Genomic DNA, 15,002 nt, shown 5'->3' with positions numbered 1-15,002 from the left:
ATCCCTGTAAGAGCTAGCAAGGAGGTTTTTTCCTAAGAAAAAATGATAAAACTTCCCTGTAATATCTATTATTTCTTTGTAATTCTTTAGAGAAAATCTAAACTCGAGTAAGGGCAGCCACAGCATTGAGGTGCCTGAATGAATTATGTGAAGAGAGTCTTTAAAGTAATAGAAATAAAAAGACCAAGTTGCTCCCAAGGGCCTGTGGTTGATTTTTGCAGGTATACAAGGCATAAACTGGCTCTGAGCACACAGTGAATCATCACTGCTGCCATTTGGAAGAGCAGATCACTCAGGTTGGGGCCCTGCCAATGTCATTGCTGTGTTTAATGCTGTGGCTCTGTGAGCCAGTGGGGCAAATTAATGTCTTCTGTGATAATTCCATTAAAGACTTATTATTTTGAGAAATCACAGAAGGCAAAGGTCGTGATCTCCTGAGAACTCTGATTTTGAGCTATTTTGCTCAGTATTTCTATATTTAACTTTGCCATTGGGTTAATACAGATATTTGCATTGCCTCTCTTTCAACTTCTGTTCTTCCCTTACCAATGATTCTTGAAAACATTTTGGTTACTTATTTTAAAATATTTAATCCAGAGAATTATATTCTCTAATATGTTTTCACCTGATCAGTATATATTTGGGAGCAAATATGACCTGGAGCAAAAATTCTTTGAGCTCTTGGATATGTTTTACATACTAGGAATGTTTAATAGAAAGATACTACTGAGGACTGAGGGATCAGATTAGTATAAATGCTATTGGTGAAAACTTAGAGGTCATGACCAGTTAAATACTCCAAGAAATCTGTGTTGGAGGAATATCACCTAAATTTGTCATATGAGTACTTTATTCATTATGCACAGAATATAAACAACTAACTTTCTATTACAATGGTGATTATTGATCTTCAGAATACAAGCAGCAGTTATTTGCTGAAGTTTGGGTAATTCAGAGATGATTCTTGGGAGTTACTTTTACTTCAAGAAGTGGATCATTTCCTAGGCATTGTTCCACTGTGACAGCACAAAGCCTGAGTCTGGCTGGAGGGCATGTGATTTAAGATTGCATTTCCTTACAGTGTGGTATATATTTGATGGTTAATCCATCAGAAGAAAACATGTTTGATGGGTGAGTTCTACAACTCTGTTATGAGGTGAACTGTCATTTAAGTCCATAATCCCAGCAAAACGCCCCACCACTGCTCAAGAGAGCAGTGTTGACAAGAAGCCTAAAAGCAGTTTGTTGGTGTAGGTTATTCAATTCACAGCACTGAAAAAGTTATGTCAGCAAAGGATTTTTATAATGGTATAATTTGCATCTCCCTTAAAGGTGCAAATGTACTTTGGCTTTTTGAGCTCCAGCTGTTCTATGCAGCCCAACATCACAGGAGGCAAGGCAAGGAGCTGGCTGGACCCTCTTCTCTTTCCTCTGACCTTAAGGGCAAAGACTTGTATGTTTAAATCACAGGAGCATGAGCATGACCCCCTCCTGTAATGAGGCGAGGGAAGCACAGCAGGAACACGCTTGGCAATCTGGGATCTGCCTGTAGGAACAAAATGCCATTTTAACCATTTAAAATACAGGAGACTGCATCCAACACAACTCTGTCCCTGGGGACCAACCACAACAGTTTTAGCCCTTGTAAGAACAAAGCAATCAGAGGCCTTGCTGCAGGAGCTCGGTGCCCTTTCACAGAGTTTCTAACAAAGGAATGACTTCTTATTTATTTATTTTATGTCTTCAGCTAAGCTTTGATGAGAGGTTCCTCAACTTTTCTGTAGAAGCTGCATTTCCTGTCTGAGATAGTATTTAAGATGAAGACTGACTCCTTCTCCTGTTTCCTTTCTACAGACCAAAAGGAGACCCTTTCAAAGAATACAGCCTTTAATCTGGAGGCAAACACGTGCCCTGTTTGAAGCCCTCATCTCTTTTACAATGACTAGTGTTGCTGCTTGCAGTCAACAGTTTTTATCTCATTTAATCCCTTATAGCTCCTTCTTCACTTGTATTATGCCACAGAGGAATTAGACCCCTTTTATGCTGTGCTTCTCCTTGTGGATCATCATGGCATTGGGGATAAGTAAACACACATTTAAGCCAATAAATCAGCTACTTCAACAATGCCTTGTTTTATTCAGCATGGCAATCTCACAGCACATTCAATCTTAAGTGAAAGGGTGTTTCATTAGTGTTTCTTAGATACGTAAGATCCGGTTTTGCACAAATATTCTTTTATTTATTTGTTACTTTATTATGTTATTTCTAATACTACTAGTATTGCTAATAGTAGTGGTATTATTCATTTGATGTGAATCTCAAGATGTAAATCACTAGAGAATTTTTCCACTAAGAAGCCAATTTGATGGTTATTGCAAATAGTGGGGAAAAATACTTGAAACTCCAGAGGATGCTGGGATAAGCCTTTTTGGGTCATACTCATAATTGACCAGCTGTGAAATAAGACACATTCTCTAGCAGCATGATATCCCTGTGAGAGGCTTTATAGTCTGATGAATAGTCATTATCATCCTGTTTATTGGCCAAATGTTACATTGATAGCCTCTAGTTAAATAAGGACAGTGAAAGAACCCCACTAATTTAATGCAGGTGGATATCCCTTCCCCTCCTGCATGCTGACTAACATGGTGTTCCTTAGTCATCCATTAGAAGACACTTTTTTCCCTCATGGGCTCATAATGTTTCTTTTCTAGTGATTTTTTTTTCTTTGTCGTGACGTTGTGAAAGCTGGAAATTTGTTTGTATCAGTTAGTATCAATGTGAATTATGCATGCCAAATTATAACTTTGAAGTTATTTGGTGTATTATTTATATTTTTAAAAATATATGCTCCTTCACCTATAATCTTAGTAAAATTCACAGATGTTTTGGGTAAATGTATTTTACTGTCTCTTCTGCTCTCTTATGGAACTGCTCATACACATTTAAGACTCAGTCCTACTCCATTCAATGGTACATTTGCCCCTGATTCAGAAGTAGTTGGATCAAGGTCTTTATTTGGAGGACAAATACCTTAGAAAGAGGTGTTTTGAACAGGTGAATAATGTAGCAAAGGTGAGTGGAAGGAGCAGCCAGTTGTTCTTGACAGCTCAGTAAGAACACCTGGCACAGTGTACACGTGCATCGTGGCAGGGTGTGCATTACACAGCTCCAGGGCTGGCAGCATTGCTGCATATTCCTACTTTTTTTTTTTTGACCAGTCACTGTAGGTTACTCTGACTGTCTTCATTTATGGAAACAGATGTTCATTTGTGTCCCTGTTTATGAGAGTATAAATTCTTAGCACTACAGAACACTTTATAGTGGACGTTTTCTTCTTAAATTTCATTGGACTAACAGGTTGCTACACATTCATACCATGTTGTGTAAAACTGAATGTAGAAGATCATCTATTTTGGATAGATATTACAGACTTGCAAATAGACACTAGTCATGCAACTAGTGTGAGTTCAGCAGAACTGTCTATAATAAGTGCTAAGTTAAATATGTGCAAAAGTTTGTGCAATATCAGCACAAGATTTTGAAGACACCTGCAGAGAGCCAGGTAATTTCACAAGGAGATCAGTAAAATCAGTCCTGTGAATACAGCTGTAAATCTGTGGGGGTTTGCTGTATGTCATAGCACAATAGCTTTGATTAACCACAAATCCCTGCAATAACATATCTGTTCTCCCAAATCCTGGTTTCACCCAAAACATGTGATCCATTTCACCAGAACCATTTTTGAACTGTTCATTTCCTTTCTGATCACTCCATCCACCTCCCTGGTTCAGTGCACTAGGACATAGAGCTTATAGGAGTGACAGATGTGAAGTTTTCTTTAAAAGGAAGTTGTGTTCATTTTTTATACGCTCAGAGAGGAGAGAATATTATTATTTCTTTAATAAATAACATTACATCAAAAATACACCTGACTTCTGTTACTGATTCCTCATGCTCATGGTAACAGCATCATGAGGCCTCACTTGCAAGCCTCAGGGACACTGGTGGAAAGTGGAGCATGAAAAGTGAATTGTTTCCCTATCACAATATACTGTTGATCCTTCTGGAACATTTTTGGTTGTTTTCTCTGTGCATGTGATATAGAAAATGGAAGCATGAAATGAAAATACTCTGTTTGGAAAAGCTGAAGATTCTGTTTGATAAACAGAACTAAAGTATTTATAAGACTTGAACATTTCCTTTTTGGGTCAATGCCTTGTCATTTTCTTCCCTGAGGCTAAAATCTCAGCATATTTTTGGGTATTCAAATCATGGCCTGACCTCAGGAAGAATGAGAGGATGAGTCTGATAGTGTGGGCATTCTGTTTCCTGTCTACCTGCCCTGTCACTCTCGTGTCCTTGACTTTTGTAGGCTGGTTCTTTCCGCAGAAGACCAACACACATCAGGTGTTTTGCTCCCTCCCAGTCTTCTATAGGGGACTGAGATTAGTCCCTCAGAAATTGCTGAGGTTCAGATGTCAGCTCTAATTCCCAGATTTGATAATGTCATGAAGACAAAAACAGTCAAACTTGGATTGCCATCATCCCTCCCTCCATTCGACTACACCCCGTCCTCTTCACACTTGGCCAAAACTTTTGGTGATGGCAATATCCAGATTAGGACATTCCAAGAAGAAAGACAGAAAACTATGTCAGTTACTAAAGACCTTTTATTCCCCATGGATTTTTGGCCAAAGAACACACTGTGAAAAGGAGCCAGGGCTTCAAATACCAGGGGCAGGTCAGAGCAAGGCAGTGCTGTGTCCCCTGTTCTCTACTGTGGACTCCTGCAGCCTTCTGTGCTGAGGTTAATCTCCCACTCCTACAGGAGCATGAACTGAAACAGGCCCATACCTGTAGCTGCATTTTTATTTCAGAACAGGATATAGTGTAGTAGCTGAAATGCATTCCTATTATTTTATTCTTCTCACAGGATCCTAATTCACAACCAATTTTTCATAGAACCCTCTGTCTTAAGGACACTTTCATGTACACATCATGGTCAACAGGCTGGGACCTCCAAAGTCAGTGAGAACAATACTTGGAGCTCTTACTTTGGTTTCTACCACTTCCATCAGCACCAATTAGTGCCTTACACTGACAACACTCCTATTGTCTTTGGGGACAATTAGTAAAGTACCATGTTGTTCAGCACGAACAGGAAAGAGTCTCAGTAATTGACCTTCAGATAATTGGAAGGAATCACTGAATCACAGAATATGCCGAGTTGGAAGGGACTCACGAGGGTCACCAAGTCTAACCCTAAGTCCTGCACAGGACCGTCCCCAAGAGTCACACCATGTACCTGAGAGCATTGTCCAAACTCTTCTTGTGTCAGGCTTGGACTTGTGACCACTGCCCTGGGGAGCCTGTTCCAGTGCCCAACCACCCTCTGGGGGAAGAACCTTTTTCTAATAACCAACTTAAACCTCCCTTGACACACTTTCAGGCTATTCCCTCAGGTCCTGTCACTGGTCACCACAGAGCAGAGATCAGTGCCTGCCCCTCCTCTGCCCCTCACGAAGAAGTTGTAACTGCAATGAGGTCTTCCCTCAGTCTCCTCTTCTCCAGCTGAACACATCAAGTGCCCTCAGCTGCTCCTCATATGGCTTTCCCTCCAGACCCTTCACCATCTTTGTTGCCCTTCTTTGGACACTCTCTAATGGCTCAATATTTTCTTACATCGTGGTGCCCAAAACTGCCCCGATATTGCAGGTGAGGCTGCCCAAGTGCAGAGCAGAGCAGGACAATCCCATCCCTTGCCCAGCTGGTGATGCTGTGCCTGATGCCCCCTGGGACATGGCTGACCCTCCTGGCTGCCCGGGCACATGGCAAGGAAGTGGGGTAGAGAGAGAAAGGGGAGAGGAGAACTTCATAGGACATCTATTAATGAATTCAAAGAAAAGATCTTCTCTGAAGTCATTCTGTAGCCTAAAAATAGCAATGAGATCCTCGACTGGTGAGCACTGGCAATAGGTCCTTAGAAGCATTGGGAGCTGTGCACAGCTAGTCTGAGTGCCATGATCTGAGTGTGCTGTGACTGCAAGCTTTGCAGTGAGCAGACTGCAGTGAGATGGCCTTATTACAGGCATTTTATCTAGATGAAACTAAACTGGTACTTACTGAATGTAAACAAGTGCGTAATATGAACAGCATGCAATTTATATAATTAAGGATTGGTACAGAACACTGCTCAGAAAGTTACATTATTTTTAATGATGCTCCTACTGTAGGGATACTGAACTGATCAGTATCCCAGAATTTACAAATCAGCTTCCCAAAATTTACAAACACACACACAGGTTTGTTGTCACTTACAGATATTAAATTATGAACATTATATTACAAACAAATCATCTTACCCATACCAAATTTCACTTGCTTCCCTTAGTTAGAAACTCTTTCACAGTCATATTTCGGGGCAGATGAAGCGTCCATCCTTCCTGCCTGCTTCCCAAGCCATCTGTCAGTTGTGATCAGACGTGCCGCACGCCACGCAGCACAAAACTCGCCCTGATGCCTCCTAACCGGGAAAGCAGGAGGCAGGAAGTTCCAGCTGAGGTTCACAGTTCCAAAGTCCGCAACCTTCTAATATTTTCAAGGTTTCGTGTGTTTTACGCAGGTCAACACATGGTCTGCTTCTCCTGAAAGTTCACTGACAGTTTAGTAACGTCCTGAGCTCCAGGGTTAGGAGGGAGAGAAAAGTACCTTTATGCAAAATAACTATTCTAATGGTAATTTTCATAGCATAGACATTTTAGTAAAATCTCACCAGGGATCAGATTCTCGGCTGTGAGAAAGACCTAAATTTGTTTCAACTCTGATGTACCAGTGCATAAGCTGCATTACTCTCACATATGGAATCCTATCACTGCTGTATCATAGATGTAATTAAAAACCTGCCATAACAAATGTGCACTATGCCCTACCAAGCTCTTGTGCTGACAAACTGCCAGAGGGGAAGAGTTTGATCTTTTACTCAATGTGGCTTGCCTCTGGTCCTAGAGGTTTCATCAAAGGACTTGAGAGAAGCAAGCCATGATGGAGCAGCGGGGAGAGGCAGCTTCAAGTAATCGCCTGCCAGGCTATCCGGCCTTCCCATTACAACTCGCACACTGCTCTAGCACCAAGCAAAAGATAGGCAGAGCAAAACACTGAGCACAGTTTGTTTTATGGTGATAGCAGCTCCTTTCTACTAAGAATGTGAGTAGCAGAGTTCTGCACCAGCTGGTACTTCTGGGTGGTCTTCAAGGCTAACTTCAAATACCGGTCCGTGCAGTAAAACAGCATGGAAGTGTCAGAGACATAAGTAACTCTGGGAAGGTCCTTATCAGCAGACAAGCCTCCGTTTTTTGACCAGCTACACACTGAGAAGGAGCATAACAAGCCACCATTCCTGCCTAAAAATCCTGAGGCAAGGATTCATATAAAAAAAAGCCAGTATGCAGGGTGTTTCTTTGAATAAATAAGTTCTCAAACTGAGAGCCAAATAATAATGATCAAATGCTAATAAGTATCTTCATCTACTTCCCAGTTGTATTAATCTCCCATACAAAAACATAGCTGATAAAAGCATGCTAGACTTGAGTGGTGGCAGGCCAGAGGATGATCTCGGGAATTGTTTACATATATGAAACCTCCAATTCATTTATTCAGTTCTTTTTTGTCTGTATTCCTATAAAAGTTTTCAGTATATGTGTCTTAATATCACCACTCCAAATAAATTCCTCTATGACCATTATTGATATTATTTAATAAACAAAGCTGAAACCAACCTAATCAGAATATTTATAAAAGAACATTTTATGTTAACATGCAGATCATCTCTATTCCCAAATGGCTACTTTAATAAAATTGTAAGAAATTATTTTGCCTAAGGACTACATCTAGAGTCCCCAGAAATCAATGGGAATGTTTTTAAGATTCAACAGGATTGACATCAGACCATAAATGAGCAGCATATTTTATAAAACATATCAGTTATTTACAACAGGCAGAAACCCTTTCTTTTGTGGCATGGAACTAATGTGGTATTTCAAAAGCACATGGAAGAAGATGGATGCCTCTGTTTAGAAAATTTGTAAAGCTTCAAATCAGTGGTGAAGTTTTCTACTCATTTTACTTGTGAGTAAAATCATTAGAAAACTTCACTGCTTTAAATAGTCACAAGATCCAATACTGTATTGGGAATGGATATCTGAAGTGAGACAAAAAGCTTTAATTCAAAGAAGGTATGTAAAATCTGAAATTTATAGCTCTTCTTTTGCTAATTCAATTTGAAAATAAATGTTATTTTCAATAATCCTGAATTAATTTTAATAACACTATTTTTTTCATAATGGAAGAACTTAAAAAGTATTCAGATATCTTTCTGCACTAAAGGCTAAGACAGGAAAAAAAAAAATCACCTGGGAATGTTAAAATTCAAAGACCTAAATATATCTATGACATATTCCAGCTGTATACAAACCGCACTTAATCCTGTATGGAGAACTTGGCATTCAAACCAACAGCTCTAACAAACAGAACTACGTTTTCATTTGCTATTAGTGCCCTTCACTTTTGTCTGCTGAGGGAAAGGTTCATTTGAAGACAAAGCTTTGCTGGGTAGAATAGCAGAGCACACTCTGTCAGTGTTATCAGTGTCTTTCAATGTGGAACATATTTAACTTGACACAGGAGTAAAAAGAAACATAGAAATAGGACTTGTGAACTGAAGTAAAAATGTATGGAGCTCTATTATATCTCTCGGGAACAGAGAAGCAGAGGAGAGGCAGTGGCACCTTCAATATCCCACATCACAGAGGAAAAAAGAGTTTTGTTAAAATACACTGATGGAAAGCCTGGATTTTCAGAGGAACCAGAGCTCACATCCAGAGCCTGAACACAACAGAACCCAACAACAACCATTACCAGCACTGTGGCTGGCAGGAGAGAGCAAGACAGCTAAACTCCAGTTTTCCTCTGAGACCCATAGCATACTCTAGTTCCTCAATGGCAGTTGTACAGTGGCACCACAGCACTCTCCCAAACTTCTGTGATATTTCTAACACTTTTTGCGTTCCAACCTACTCCCTGAAGAAGTCATGTCTTTTTTATTTGCACACTGAGAGCAAAAGCAGCTCCTGTGGCTCAGAAACGTAGATTTCTGAAGAGTCCCAAGAAGCAGCAAGAGCAGAGCTGCTCCAGGAGGTGGGTAACCCAGGAGTCCCAGGGAGCACAGGACAGGCCCTCCCTGGCTAAAGCACAGCCGAGGCAGCTGAGCAGGGTCTGAGAACAGAGCTCATGACAGCCCCGGGCAGAGGGACAGGGTGAGCCTGGTCCAGCATCCTGGCAGCAGGGAACAGGGACAGAAAACTTGTGACACCAGCTACAGTTCAGGTCCAGGGTCCTTCCAAGAGACAAGACTACAACACAGATCCAAGGGTACCACAGGAGGCAAAAGCAGAACCAAAAGTGAACTTATGATGATGTCACAAAAACAAATTTAGACAGACTGAGTCCTGAAGAAACATGGAAATTATTTTATAACAGCTTAAAATGGACTTCATAGGATTTCTAGCAAAGAAGTCTACACTTCAGTTTGATGCCAATGCTCCTGCCACTACACAAAGTTAAAACTAAAGGTTTATGCAACTTTTCAAACCAGTGATGAGAGTAAAATCGATTTAAATCCTATAAGCGCGACATGAAATAACTGCTGTTCCTTCCAGCTCCTTCTCTCTTACGCCACAGGAGCAGGAAGGGAACTGGTGATTGTAGGGCCAGTCAGGGAGGAAAGGCAGCAAGAACCTGAGAGCTGGGTTTGAGTGTTGCAGTGAACAACTTCTAATTTAGCACACCTTACAGTGTATTAATTCAATTTACAAGGTTTTAAGGGCAACAGCTTAATGAAATAAGTATCTGTTCTTATATATGTTTTTTACCCATTTTTAAGGCAAGAAGGTATTTGAATGAATTCTGAGACTTCGTATTGGCACGGGGTTCTGTCCTCCACATCTAGGAACCATCTGTGTGCAGAGGACTAAACCTCTTTCCCAAACAGTTCCTTCACACAGTGTAAACCTGCTGCTGCTTTTATAATGCTGAATTCCTGACACTGAATGTGCTGTACAAAGGAATAGATAGACATAAAAAAAAATGTGGTCTGAGAGATGCTGAACAGTTTGTGATCTCCTGTAGTCGCAGATACGACTTCACCAAGCAGTCTCAAGGTTCTGGGTGTCTGTCTCGAGTTTCTAAAGGAAGGGCAATTAAAATAAAGAAGAAAAGCTGTTTGGGTTGGGTGCCTGGCCAGCAAAGTCCATGATTTGTTTGGCCCCTCTCTGTAACAGCTTAACAAGGGGTTCTAATACAGTACCATCAACTGCTGAATTCATGTTAAGCCTGTGATTTATTTTTTTTTCCTCTTTAAAGCGGAGCCTACTGGCCCTACATTAATATAGAATTAGTAACTCTGTATTAATATAGAATATATTAATATAGAATTAATATAGAATTAGTAATCTTAGTACTAAAACTTCATGATGAAAAATGAAAGCTTCAAGCAGTGGAAAACTGCATCTTAAGAAATAAGAAAAGCCAGTTCCTCACAAATGTATCATGACATTTTTGAGAGTGAAGGTTATCAAGGCTAGATTGGTTTCTTCAGTCCTGGGGATGAACAGTGTGTGAGTACTATTTCAGAAGCTTGTGTTTCTGAAACCACATGATCCATTTTTATCTCTTTATGTAGGTATGGTCTGACCTTATGAAATTCTAACTGCAACCACATGAATAATATTTAGATTGGTGCTTTGTTATTGAGATTTTTTTTTATGTGAAATTATGTGCAGCATAAAGATTACATGCCTGATTAGTGAAAATCACACTAAGACTGCATACAATTTCTGCTTTTATTTCTAAAAGCACAAATAACAAAACAATTATTATACAAATATTATAACAACTGTTATATAAATATTATGACAATTTCTTATACATTCTGCTCATATGTATTTGTAAGATTCACAATACTGCTGTTTCATACTTGGTCCTGTACTAATATTTCAGGGGAAAAGTTACAAGCATTTAAACATTAGGTTAATTTTAAGTCCAAAATATTCTTCCTGAGGCCGTGTTTGATTTAATTAAAATAAATATTAGGGACAGGAGTGTGTGCTGGCTTGGAACCTGAATTTCCTGAGCTTGGTTAAAATAAAGTATCTCCCACTGATATTTTAAAGATTTGAAGCAAAGAACAGGATTCCATATTTCTGTGGCATAAGGCCACCGCTCTCCAGATGATAGAACTTGCAAATCTTTTAAGTTTGTGTCGTTTTGTTGTATTTAATGAACGAGCCTGGGTGGAAGCTGCAGGTTAATCAGGCACAGCACTAACGGGAACGGCTCTCCCTGGATTTCTGTCCCTGCTGACACGTCCTGCAGTTCTGGTCCGGGGTCCCCTGCGAGGCACTACAGTTATGTTCCTTTTAGGTGCTTTGAAAATCGCTTTGCAAGTTACCTTTCAACAAAGGAAAGTATTTGTTAACATGCTGTGTTTGCAAGTAGCATTTAAACGTTTTTATCATCTAATCAGAAAGCTGTAAGGAGCATTTAGTGAAAAGGAAATCTTTGCAACTTGGGACATCGGCAAATGAAAAGTGACAAAATTCAATGGAAACACTTTAGTGTTTCTCAATCTGTTTCCTATCAGAGGCTTAGCAATTTGCATGGTTGAGCTGTAAAAAACAAACAGAAAAAAGCCCTAAACTTTGTTCTTACTTGATTATCAACTAAAAGCAGTTGTCATTTGAATGTTTTCAGGCGTGCTTGTGAGCAGCACGTTTTGTGCGTGGCTGCAGTGCTGAGAGAGCAAACTGTGTTTTCCTTCAGGTGCTGTTTGCTGCGTGAGGGTGAAGTGATTTACTAACTGTGTTTTACTGTGCTGGTGTCTGTAAGTGACGTAAGTACAGAGTAGCAATTAGCAGTGGCCAGAGAAGTGTTGACACAAATTCCTAGAGGAGATTTACTCTTCGTGCTGATCTGTCAGTAAACAATGCTAAACTTTACCAAGAAACAACAAGTTTTTAGTCTGTAAGTCCTTTTGTTCGTGAATGTTGCTGAATTTTACTTTCCATCTGGCCCAGGTCCTGGGGGCTTTATGCTTATGCCTATTGATAAAGGCCAGGTGGTCAAGTTTTGGGAGCTGTCTGTCACTTCTTCAGAAATGGGATGTGGCTGTAGTGGAGAGAAAAATAGAGAAACAAAAGGGGTGGGCAGGGGAGCAAAATTCCTCTCATTCCCAGCCTCTTCTCCTGTTCAAGCTCAGCAACACCTGGATGTTCCCTCAGTAATGGCTGCTCTGGGGATTCCATGGAGGCTGCTGGGAGAAGCAAGAGTGTCTTTCATCAAGCAGTATCTCGAGAGTGCTTGGTGAATGCGCTGCAGCCTTTCCATTGCTCTCTGAGATGTCTGTGGTAATTGAGCTGTCGTGCCTAGAAAGTGCTCTTTGCTGGGCTTTGTCCGAGAACCTTCCCTAAAACGATGCATTCTCTTTTCAGGAAAGGATGTTCGTATAATGTGTATAGTTACTGGCTATGTGGTGGCATTAGCCTGGTGTTTGTAATAATTTCCAGTCACATTTCTCACAGCTTGCTAAATACATTAGCTCATTTTCATACCGTGTGAGTCCCTATCTTGCAATTTCTGCTTAATTGAAATGAATTGTGTGGGACAGAAGGCACCTTGTGCTCTTTGTCATAAAATGTGCATCTAAAACTTAAACCCAGAATGTTTCCTTACAGAGCACAGACCTCTGGGATTGTAGTAACTTCCAGCTGCTCTTATCAGGATTGACTTTAGTGACATCTGTATCCTCTTGAAGGAAAAAAAACCCCAGACATTCTTAAATACAGGAGTAAGATGTCGGAAGACATTTAACAAAATGCAACTTCAGTTTCGATTAGGATATAAATTTTATTTAGGTCTTTGTGGTCATTGAATCCATGTTTCAGCAAAGGAAACTTTGCTGGAGCAAACTGGGTCAAAACTATTGTACTGGTTTGAAGACGGCATAAATGTAACTGGAGAAGTTTAGCTGGTACTTGGCTTTTTCCGTGTCAATCCAGTGAACAGGTGGCTATTTACAGCAGTGTTTACTAAAGAGGTACTTAGGATAATATTTACTAACTAAGAGCAGTGGAGAGAGAAAGCAACCAAATGTTTTGGTTACTCTGGAATTCCTCCCTTGTCAGCATGGGAGGGCAGTGGGCTCAGGCAGAGCAGTGAGGCTGCAGCTTGTTTTCCGTCCCTTCCTCACTTTCCTTCTTCAGCTCCTCCCAGAGAACAAGTGGTGTCTTTTACACCGAGTGTGAGGAGTGCATCCTTTGCTAATGAGCTGTAGTGGAAAGCAGATGATCGTGTCTGCTCGATAAATTCTCACTAAATCTTCACTGAGGGCTGAATTGAGATTCATTGCATACTATTTACATATTACAACGATTCCTTGGAAGTTTATTGCTAGCCATTTTCCTTTTCACGGTGACTTCTATAAAAATTTCCAGGTGTTGCAGAAGTATTGGAAGTACTTATCAATGTTCTCTGAAAAGCATCTTAAGGATCTGAATTTTCCCAAGCTTTAGGTATTGTCCTATGATTTTTTTAATGCTCTATTAAGTGATTCAACTGAATTTGTATCTCTCTCTGCTTGTGAAAATTATTTTGAAACAATGGCTCGCTTCAGTTCAGTGGGAGAAGTGACTGATGAATTGTGCATCTTGCTTAGTACCAGATACTGACCATTGTCCTTAATTCTGTCTAGTTTTGAAAGCACATTTAAATATTTTCCTATTTAAGGTTTCCATTATTTTTCTTCCTTGATAAATAGGAATAATAGCTTCTAGTATCTTAATATCTAGATATCATATTTACTAATTTCAATTTTGAAAAAATTTAATATTTTAATGTTTTGTTAACTCTTTAATATTGCACCCACCTCTAGAAACCTCAGTGTTTCTGTAGAGTGCCTGACAAATGTTGGTAAGTTTAACTTTCAGCTTGAAAAGTTTAGTAGCTTATTAGGCACTGCTACATTCAGCAGAGCCCTTCCAGTGCTTTCTTTAGGAACTGAATCAAGTCCATAATTTGTGTTTTCACTTCCTCTGAACCTAAAGGACTTTCAAATCTCGGTCATGTGTGGGACTGAACTGATTATTTTGCAAGTTTACATTATTTGAAAGTTTACAACTTTATAGATTGTTGTATTGCTTACAGTTAACTTTATTCCCCGATAAGAAAGGTGAAAAATTTCATAAATATATGGTGAGTATACAAGTTAAAATTGTACATATAATTAGGTGTTCAACCTGTAACTGGGACCAATTAAAAAGGAAGATAATTTGATTAAAGCCTATAGGTTGAGGGTACCATACAGATGTACTCAGAATAGGTCTCTGGAAACTATTGAAGAGTTGTCTAACACAAGAGCAGGGTAGGAATGTTTTGCTCTCAATTAGTCCGTGTAATTGGCTGGTGTCAGAGCAATACTGTAGAACAGACTTGCAGTGTGACACTCACCAATGAGGAGATTTACCTTCACTCTTAGGCACTAATTGAGGTCAAATAATGTAACTGGAAAGCTCACTTTGGACCTAAGACCAGTGTCAATTAGATTTCCTAATGCAGATCCTACCTGCATTTTATTGTAAAAATTATATAAACTTATCTGGGTAGATCACAGATTCCCTGGAAAAAATTAATTAGGTATAATAACCCCTTTTTGGTTTTGTATTCACCAAATAGCTTCCCTTAAAGAGTCTGGTTTACAAAACTTGTGTGCAAACTGCTGGTTGCCCAGTTATTCTCGGCATGAGCCTGATTTCAGTTTTGTATTGACAGAAAACAAAGGAACAAAAAGCACTGTGTGGAATGAAGATGTGCAGTTTTGAGTGTGGCTCCATGTTGTCCAATATACTTATGGAGCAATGTGATGGTATTTTTAAGATGATGCCTAAGTAATC

At 39.8% G+C, this 15,002-nt stretch overlaps 1 long non-coding RNA gene across 1 annotated transcript in view; it reads left to right on the top strand.

Annotated features, from left to right (window-relative positions):
- The window catches only part of LOC113992221, a 67,804-nt gene extending 65,849 nt beyond the window's left edge, over positions 1-1,955 (top strand). The window contains exon 3 of the long non-coding RNA XR_003542168.2: positions 1,855-1,955. This is a non-coding gene — a long non-coding RNA (uncharacterized LOC113992221). The remainder of the gene's footprint in view (positions 1-1,854) is intronic.
- Positions 1,956-15,002: the final 13,047 nt, after the last annotated feature.

Source organism: Pipra filicauda, unplaced genomic scaffold, assembly GCF_003945595.2.
Source record: "Pipra filicauda isolate LSUMZ 115617 unplaced genomic scaffold, ASM394559v2 scaffold146_size1912638_pilon, whole genome shotgun sequence".
Lineage (NCBI taxonomy): Eukaryota > Metazoa > Chordata > Aves > Passeriformes > Pipridae > Pipra > Pipra filicauda.
The sequence above is the reverse complement of the archived record's forward strand: the minus strand, read 5'-3'. Positions and strand labels throughout refer to the sequence as shown.